At 41.1% G+C, this 10,017-nt stretch overlaps 1 long non-coding RNA gene across 1 annotated transcript; it reads left to right on the forward strand.

Moving 5' to 3' along the window:
• Positions 1-6,858: 6,858 nt before the first annotated feature.
• Positions 6,859-8,212, forward strand: LOC121144113. Its single transcript, XR_005881432.1, has 2 exons — positions 6,859-7,077; positions 7,185-8,212. It is a non-coding gene; the product is annotated as an uncharacterized LOC121144113 (long non-coding RNA).
• The last annotated feature ends 1,805 nt before the right edge of the window (positions 8,213-10,017 follow it).

Raw genomic sequence — 10,017 nt, forward strand, 5'->3', positions numbered from 1 at the left:
CTCCGCACCTCCCCTTCCATCTGGGTCCATCCCCTTTCTGTCCCACAATAGAAACAGAAATCTAAGGAATAATAATAAACTAAAGAAGAAAACAAGATGAACAGATAAAACAAAAAGTAACACCAGAATAGGACAAAACACACAGAAGGAAAAAGCCCTAGGAAAGGCAAAGTCAACATAGAGACCCACTCATTTGCACACTCAGGAACCCCATAAAGGCCTAAAACTCGAAAGCCGTACTAAATATGCAAAAGACCCGTAGGGTAAAAACGAAAATGAAAGAGGTAGAATTAAAAAAAAAGGAAAGAATAAAAAGTCCTGACACTGCATTATAAGACAAGGAACCTCGAAAGATGCCACTGAGTTCCTTTTCTGTTGGCCATCTGTTGCTAGACATGCAGTCTACCCTTAAGAGTAGTTTGTTTCCCCAGTGAGACTCTCTTTCAGAGAACTAGATTTTCATTTGCAAATGAATATCAATTGCAGAGATATTCTGGGTTAGCAGTGGGGCATGTGACCACTTCTTTGGGCTCTAGGCTCTAAGACCCCGGCTGCTACAGAGCTGGGCGGGCTCTTTGCACGCTGCCTCAGGCTCTGCTGTATGGAGACCACCTTGCTTCCTTGTTGTTCTCCATCCCCTCTGACTTTTACAGTCTTTCTCCTCCCTTTCCACAGGGTTCCCTAAGCCCCAAGGGAATGTTTAGGAATGTGTGTTCCAAGGTATCTCATTCTCTGTGTAATGTCTGCCTATGGGTCTCTGTATTTGTTCCCATCTGCTACAGGAAGAAACTTCTCTGGTGATGACTGAGCAAGTCATTGATCTTTGAATATAGCAGAATGTGCTGAGAATTAGAAGTCATTTTATTGCTATGTTTCTTTAGTAGAAGAGAAGAGTAGCATTTGGTTTTTCCCAGGTGCCTGGACTATCTAGTCTCAGGTTCTTGGTCACTCAATCCATCTTGGGTGTGGTTCCATCTTGTAGAATGGGCCTGAAGTCAAATCAGATCGTGGTCGGTTATTCCTACAAAGCTTGTGCTAGCATTGCATTAACATAACTTGCAGACTGGATACAATTGTAGATAGAAGGATTTGTTTCTAAGTTGGTATTTACTTTCCTTTTTTGGTAACAGTATTTCACATTGTTTAAACAAGCACTTCAAAACAGTGACAGACATATAAGGAAAAGACAAAGAAAAAAGAAAGCAATAGATGTTAATACCCAGAGATTGAGGTAGGAGAATAGCAGAGGCCAGCATAAGCTATAGAGTAATACCCTGATTCAAGAAACAAGCAAATAGAAACAAGGCTAACAAAAAAAAAAAAAAAAAAAAAAAAAAACAAAACCAACAAGCCATAAAGGAAGTTTTGAAGTCCTATGTCACAATGTCAGTCATTTGTGTTCAATACCAAGGCCCTTTCTCCCTCTTCCTTTTGCTCTGGGTGTTTCCTTAAACATTCTTTTCGGTTTCCATCATGGTAATGCTTAACTGTGCTCTTCTGCTGTTATGAGGAGGAATGAGCAATGGGGAAGACCTTGCAAGTTGTAAGCACTGCACTGCTCCCTCCTACCATGTCTCTCCAAGTTTCTCCTGGTGTTTTCTCATTGCATTTTCCTCTCTTCAGTGCTGTGGACTGAGCCCAGGGTCTTGGGCATGCTATTCCAGCGTCCTACAGTTAAATCTTCATCTTCAGCCCTCTCCCTTATTTTTATCTCCTTCCTTCTTTTCTTCCTTCTTTCCTTCCTTCCTGAATTCCTTCCTTCCCTTCCTCCTTCTCTCCTTTCCTCCCTCCCTTCCTTTTTATTTTATCCAAACTTATACCCATGTTCTGTCTGTCATTTGGTCGGTCTGTTTCTATCTCTTTCTTTCTGTTCTTGTATTTTAGGTTTTTTGAAAATGTGGGGTGTCCTTATACTGGCTAAAGTAGATTTAACAGTTTGCTAGTGTTTATTTTTTTGCATCTCATCATGTCACAACCTCTATAAAAAGTAAATCATCTAAAATAATAAGTATAAATTAAACAGGGGCTGGAGAGATGGTTCAGCATTTGAAAATATTTGCTGGTCTTCCAGAGGACCTGAACTCACTGCCCAGCACCCACATAGCAACTCACATCATCTGTGATTCCAGTCCTAGGGGAACCTGAGGCCATTTTCTGGCATTAATGGGTACCAGACATGCACATGATGCACGGGTATACATGCAGATAAAATAACAAAAACAACAAATGTATGCATAAAATAAAAAATAACATCTAAGAAGAAAATAGGTTCCCTTACCATGTCACAGACACAGCCAGTGCTCAATTAACTTCGGCAAGGTTCACATAGCAGCACAGTTAGGAGATGCTTTATCTGAAGGTAAACACCCCTCTCCCGAATCCACAGACTATGTACTTAATCAATAGGAAATGTTTTGTCCTTCTGTTGGTCACCAGGGATCAGCTCCTCCACCTGAATGCAACTCTTTAAGGTTCCGCTCTAACGGAGAGTACCACCTGCTCTGTCACCAGAGTCCTCCCTTCTTCATCAAATTGCCACTTCTGTTCTTGTGTTTACTAAACCTTGAAGAACACATCTGTTTAGGAGGTAGAAAGAATGTCTTATTATTTTATAGTGATGGTTATGAGGGCCAGGAACTCAGACAGCAGAGGCAGGCAAAGCTCTGTAAAATTCTAGGCCAATACAGTCTACACACTAAGTTCCAGGCCATCCATCGAGAGTCCCATGGTAAGAATTCTCCCACCCCCCCAACACACGTCCCAGTGCCATACCTCAAATGAAACAAATCAGACACAGGGAGTCATTGAACTGTGGGCTATAGAACTAGACAGCTTAGTGGCTGTAAGTGCTTGCTGCTCTTGAAGAGTTTTGTTCTAGCATCCATGTCATGTAGCTCACAATTGCCTGGTACTCCAACTTTACAGGATCTCACATAGATACATATAAAATAAAATTAAATTAAAAAAAGTAGAAATGCTCAGTTGACAGAAAAACAAAACAAAAAAAAAGCTCAGCTAATCCTAGAATTTGTTTTGTTTCTGTTTCCGTCTCTTTTCCAGAGCTTTGTTCTACTCCTCTCCCTGTCATTTTTTTTTAATTTTAAATAGCTTGTTTTACATGTCAATCCCAGTTCCCTCTCCCTCCCCTCTTCCCGCACTCCCCTTCCCCCCCTCCCTCCCACGCTATTGCCAAATCCTTCCACATAGGGGATATCTAGAGTCTGTCATTTTACTCTTGGTAGGGTCAAGGCACTCCCCTAAGAGTCCAGGCTGAGAGAGCATCTCTCTTTGTGCTATAGGCACATGAAGACAGTTTGTATACCAGGGATAGACATTGATCCACAGCTCAGGGCCCCATAGATTGCCCAGGCCTTCTCACTGACACTCACATTTGGGGGGTCCAGATCAGTCCCATGCTGGCCTCCCCACTGTCGGTCTGGGGTCCAAGAGCACTCCCCCTGTTCAGATCAGCTGTCTCTGCTGGTTTTGCCAGCCCATTCTTTGCCAATTTGCTCATCACTCCTCTCTCTCTGTCACTGGGTTCCTTGGGTTCAGTTCAGTGATTAGTTGTGTGTTTGCCTCTGCTTCCATCAGTCACAGGATGAAGGCTCCCGGATGGTTATAGACATCAAGTTCATTATCAGGAATGGGCATTCGAGGTGGTCCCTCCACTATTGCTTAGCTTGCCAATTGATGTTATACCTTTGGATCACTCTGGTGCCTGATCTGTCTTCGATCCCTCCCTGTCATTTTTATGACACGCTAGGAGTCCTACTCAGTGTCCATACTCTGGCACCAAGCTGTACCTCCACCCTACTTGGAAAATAGCTATGAATAAGTATTATTCCTTAGTAAAATCTGCTCAAAGACACGTACCATCTCTACCTAAGATGGGCAAATATATACAACTCTTTCTGTGATTTCTGAATTCCACTTGTATAAGGCTTGACAATGTCCCAAAATTCTAATAATCATCATTTTGTTTCTTCCTATATCTTGATAATTATAACAGAAATAATTGTGTCTCATGCATATTTTAAGAAACAAAACCATCCAGAATTGTAAGCGACTTAATGAAAGTGATAATTCAGCATCATTACCTTCCCCATTGCCCTGGGCTGGCTGTGGTCCTGCATTTGTCCCTGCTAGGAGTTCGACTCCATGCTCCTCCCAGGCTTTGGTTCTCCTTTTTGTCTCAGCCTCTGAAACCCATAGCATCATCTGTATTATCTATCACTTTGTAACTTCAACTTCTACATAATTAAATTTCTCACTTTTCTCAGACTATACTCTATATTTCCTGTGATTACATCTGTATCCAAACTACTTTTTCTTTGAGAAATGTTAAGTGTTCCTCTCATCTAACTTACAAGATACTGTCTCTAAGTACTTCTTTTTAAAATTGTTGTTTGTTTTTAGAGACAGGGTTTCTCTATGTAGCTCTGGCTGTCCTGGAACTCACTTTGTAAATCAGGGTGACCTTGCACTCGTAGAGATCTGCCTGCCTCTGCCTTCCAAGTGCTGGGATTAAAGGATTAAAGATGTATGCCACAACTGCCTGTCTTCTGTAAGTACTTTATTTTAAAAATATATTTTTACAGCCTTCAACAGATGTAAGTGACTCCATTGCCCCTAACCTTAATCCAAAATTGCTCTTACCCCCAATACTGCTATGGTTACAGCTTGTCTTCTAGAGCATAAAACATATTTTGCTCATTGAACATAATGGCTAAGGGTCCCCCAAGTCAGTTCCTTGTTTCAGTAGAATGGTTTAGGGCCTTGCTGATAATGTCCTCTTGCACGTAACTCTCACTTCATACTTCTTACCCATACATGCCCCATCCTTCAACACCCAAAGCCCATTCTTCCTCTTTTCTAGACTCTCTTCCTCTCTATTTCTCTCTTTCTTCCTACTTTCCTTTCATTTCTTCTTTCATTTCCTCCCACACCTGTGCCCTGTATGTGCCATGCCTTATTCTAGAACAATAACAATAAGAGAAAAAAAAACCATAAAGGAGATCAGATTCTTGCACTTGGAGAATTCACAGTCACGTGAACTCAACCTACAACATATGAGTCTCATCAGTGTTCTGCTCTACTGTGCATCCACATTTGACACACAGCTATCAGGGTTAGTATAAGAGCTGGAATGGAGGGGTCAGTAGGACTTCCACCATGCAAAACAAAGCGTCTGGCTTTGACAATTTAGGAAGGAATAATGCATGGCTCCTGGTCAAAAGACTTCTATTCTAGGTGAGAAAGTAGACTGTGTACTAAAAATTCTGACACATGCTAATTCAGAAAGATGTAGCTCAGAGAGTGGCCAAGGGGTCAGGTATGAGCTAGAGAGTATGGAGAAGGCCTCAGAGGATAAACAGGATTTGTGGGGGAAATACAACTCACAATAGTGCTTGAGTAGGGCAACGCTGCGTCACAGAATTCAATTCTTTATTTTAATGCAATTTCCTTTTGTCTATAAATTGTGTTTCAACAACTCTCTAGCAGTCCTGTTTGTTTTCACCACCAATAAGGACTGATCTAAGCAGTTGAAGACTGTTAGTTGAATACATATTCACACTAAAATTACTGAGATAACTATATTGTAATGTGCACTCATGAATCACTCATTCCTTTGCAACCCACCTTTACAAACCTTTTACAACTTTGGTTTTAACTGCAGGTAAAACCAATACATATTATAGATTAAATAACCCATCATTTTTCCCCCAATGGTGTTGCAGTTTCTTCAATGTGACCTGATATCATAACACACCCAACTTTCCATTAAAATTCCTTGGAGCTATCTATGCGAGACATTATTTGCTTTTCAAATACAACTATCAGCTTTCAGAAGTGTTCAGAGAATTAATTTATGTTCAAACACTGTATATACAGGTGAAGGTTACTAACAATAGTACTATTCTTTGTTGTTGTTTGCCCTCATAAAATATTTCTTAGACAATGATGTTTCCTAGTTATCATTTTCCTAAATCATGCTCTTGAATGAAAAAATGAAAGTCACAGAAAGGGCTAAACTGGAAAGAATATAATTGGATTTCAGAGCATCCATGATTCAAGCTCTCCTGTGACTTTAATACAGGTTGCTTAACCTCTCTGAATCTGAGTCTTGTGATCTCTGCTATGAAGCTAATCACATACATATCATAGGACTAATTGGATGTTTAGGTTAACTCTGGCTAGTAACTTGCTTAAGAAAGCTGGCCTCTATGGAGCTGTGTAAGGTGCAATTATAGCTTTCAGAAGGCTGAATTAGAATGCTGCATTGAGCAAAGGCTAGCCGGAGCAACCTTCTCTCAAGAAAAGAAGAGTGAAATAAAGGAAGTGATACAAGGGGAAGAGGAAGACAGGGAGGAGGGGGAGGGACGGAGGGACGGAAGGAAGAGAGGAAGCAAGCAAGGGAAAGAGGATGACCACACCAGGTTTTCATGGCTCACAGGAAGGAAAAGAGCCTCGATTCCTTCTGACATTTGTGAGAGCCTCAACTCTGAGCAAGCTCTACTCATGCTCTGTGGCCTGATGCTGTGTGGGGAACACAGAAGCAGTGAACTCTTAAATGGCCAAGGCACACAAGGTAGCAAAGCAAACACTTCAGATTGCAGCCAGCTGCCAAAGTTTCCCTGAAACCAAGGAAGGCATGGCCTCTGTTGTCATAGTGATCCAGCCATTGTTTGTGTTTTGTTTGGTTTCAGTCACACAAAGCCACTATCTACTTTGCAAAATCAGTCTCTCCCCTCCTCCCTCCCCCACTCCCTTTTCTTCTCTCTCCCTCTCCTTCAGGCAGAAAGAGATGGCAGTGAACTAAGTATTGTGTTTCTGCCACTTGGGACATATTTTGTTGTAGAGATTAGGTCCCATCTCCCTGCCACAAAACAGGGAAGGTGAACCAGGGTGGATTAAACATGGAGATTTCCACTACTGTGCTTAAGTCACAGTTCCTATTGTTTCAGGTCAGATAGAGAGCACCTGAGAGGTCACCCAAAGGATGCCAGGAGAAAGGAAGACTGCCTTGCATTTCAGAAAATGGGTGTGTGACACCCCCTACACACACTTGATTCTGTGAGTCACTTGCTATTAAACCCTTCCTATTTACTTAGTAAATAATTTTAATTATTTACTAAAACACAACAAAAGTAAAAAAAAAAAATCTCTCTTTTTTTTTCTAGGTCAGAGTGGTGACCTAACTAGGAAGATGTAGAAGTTGACATTCAGATACCTTTTTGAAAGAAAAGCTTGGTACTATTTGAAGACACAAGAAGTGTGGAAAATGAGTTTCCTCTTTCTTCTACCCAGAGGGGTCTATTCTTTGTGTGCTTCCAGATTTTAGTCAGTGCTGAAAAAGAAGGCCGAGTAGATGTTTATTGAATGTTTTAAATGGCATCATCTGAATTTGGTTACAGATGTTGATGAAAGAAACCATGCCCTAGCCTTGCTGCCTGTATGGGTAAGCACAGGAGACATTTACAATAACACATTTTAATGTTGTTCCAGCCATGGCGCTGTTCTATCTGATTACAACTGCTTTGACTACTTGCTAAGTTGCAGACATTTTGCACACCTTATTTCAGTGCTTTCCAACTGTCATTCCTTTATTCAGCAAACAAGGAGGACAGACAAACATCATAGAAATGTAAGACCGCTTGTCCAAGGCCATCGAGAAGCAAACTATTTGTATTCAACTTCAAATACATTTCTCCTGTGTTATCTACATTCCTTTAAGCTCTTCATCACTGGCAGTTATTAAGAGTTAATAGTATAATAATGTATCATTATTTTTCACTTACATAATTCCCCTCAGAGATACACATAGTACCTCAAGAGCTTTCAATCTACTTCATTGCTCCAGAAAAGACAAAATAATAAACCTGGAACTCAAAAGGTTTGGGATGGTTGAGGGGCAGGGAGGCAGAGACAGTGATATGGAGATCAGGAGAAACAGGCAAAGAGAGGAACTGATCTCACAACCACTCCCTGCTAGTAAATAAAGCAATAAAATAATGTGTGAAACCAAAAAAGCTGGAAAAGTTGAAGAGTTTAGTGTTTAGTTTGGTGAAGGCATGGGAAATTCGTAATATGGCTACATCTACTGGGTTCTCACAAGCACAGGAAACCAATTCAACCAAATCTATTTTGGTGCCTGTTTTGATGGGGTACAAATCACACTTGAATATTTTATGAAAGAAATTCTACAGTATAATGTGTTCATGAGTGTCTTAATTTGGGTTTTATTGCTGTGAAGAGAGCCATGACCAAGTTAACTCTTCTAAGGAAAACATTTGATTGGGGTGACGCACTGTTTCAGAGGTTCAGTCCATCATCATCATGATAGGGATCATGGCAGACATGGTGCTAGAGAGGTAGCCACAAGTTCTACGTCTGAGTTGGCAGACAGCTGGAAGAGCAGAGTGACACTGGTCCTGGCTTGAGCAATTGAAACCTTAAAGCCCACCCCCTGTGACACTCTTCCTCCATCAAAGTTATATCTACTACAAGAATATGTCTCCCAATAGTTCCATTCTCTATAAGCCACTGGGGACCATTTTCATTCAGACTGCCACCATGCATGTGGGCATTGGCAAAAGCTCCAGAATGTGTCTCAGCCAATAGATAGGCAAGAGTGACCAGAATGGTTTCCATTTATTCTCTAGGATATAAAGGGACTCACATGGTGAAAACATGTGTGAAGTCAACTTGGAAATGTTTGACTAAAGACAATTAATTTTAAAAACAATACAAAACAAAACAAAACTATGGAGTAAACCAGTGCCTTTGGTTTAGTTAGGGACATCCTAAATCTTGAAGAGAATTTATGCATTTTCTAAATTTGCATAGCCATAAAATCGCTTTCTTTCTTTTTCTTAAAGATTTATTTATTTATTATGTATATGGTATTCTTCCTTCATGCATGACAGAAGAGGGTGCTAGATCTCATTACAGATGGCTGTGAGTCACCATTTGGTTGCTGGGAATTGAACTCAGGACCTCTGGAAGAGCAGTCAGTGCTCTTAACTTCTGAGTCATCTCTCCAGCCCCTGGAATCCCCTTTCTCATAAAACTTCTGTAACTTTATTGTTCCGCATACACTATTATGCTTTTCTACAGTTTCAACCAAAGCATGCAATGCACACCTGTAATCAACTGCAATGGTTGCTTGTGGGACCAGGCTGACACTGCATCTTGGAACACAGAATCTCTTTCCAAACCACCCCGATGATTTCTGCTGTGCCAGTGGTGACAAGTTTTAATGAACTCAGATCCCGGGGACAAACTGAAGATGCATTTTAAGGAAATATGATAATGTTCTGTTGCCCACTTCTCTGATTTTATAAGTATTTTCCTTACAGTATTGTATACCGTGCCCTGCACCGTTCCAGGTATCTCCACCCCAGTCCGATGACCCCATCAAAGTTAAAATCCTTAGCAGGAGGGGTACCTTTTATTTTTTCAGGGGCCTCTGCCTCACACTGGCCCCTTGACTCTTAGCAAATTGAAATAAACAAAAGTAGGACTTCTTCTCAAGATAAAGAACTAACCTGTCTTGCAAGCTCATTTTAAAATGCAAATGCACTCATAAGAGCATAAACAGTTGAGCTAAGTTTTCCAACAGCCCCCCACAGAGCTACAGAGTAGGCAAAGGGCCAGGCTCTTTGATGCTGCACTAATTTGATAGGCTTAAAGGGGAAAAGGAGAAGGAAGGAAGTCGAGGACATGGACCAGCTTGAAGCTGAAAGACAGGGCGACGGGGCTACAGCTTTCATGAAGGAAATGAAACACTGAAAACTGTCAAGGTCCGGAATTACACAACCGAACGCTTGGGTGGGTGGGTAGAAAAAGTTGCCTAAAACATGAAGGAATCACAATGGAAGCTCTAGCTCTGCAGGTCTCAATCTGTGTGCGTCCTGACCCCTTTGGGGTCACATATCAGACTTACGATTACGATTCATAACAGCAGCAAAATTACAGTTATGAGGTAGCAATGAAATATTTTTTATGGTTGGG

This window comes from Mesocricetus auratus, unplaced genomic scaffold (genome assembly GCF_017639785.1).
Source record: "Mesocricetus auratus isolate SY011 unplaced genomic scaffold, BCM_Maur_2.0 Super-Scaffold_100014, whole genome shotgun sequence".
Classification (NCBI taxonomy): Eukaryota; Metazoa; Chordata; class Mammalia; order Rodentia; family Cricetidae; genus Mesocricetus; species Mesocricetus auratus.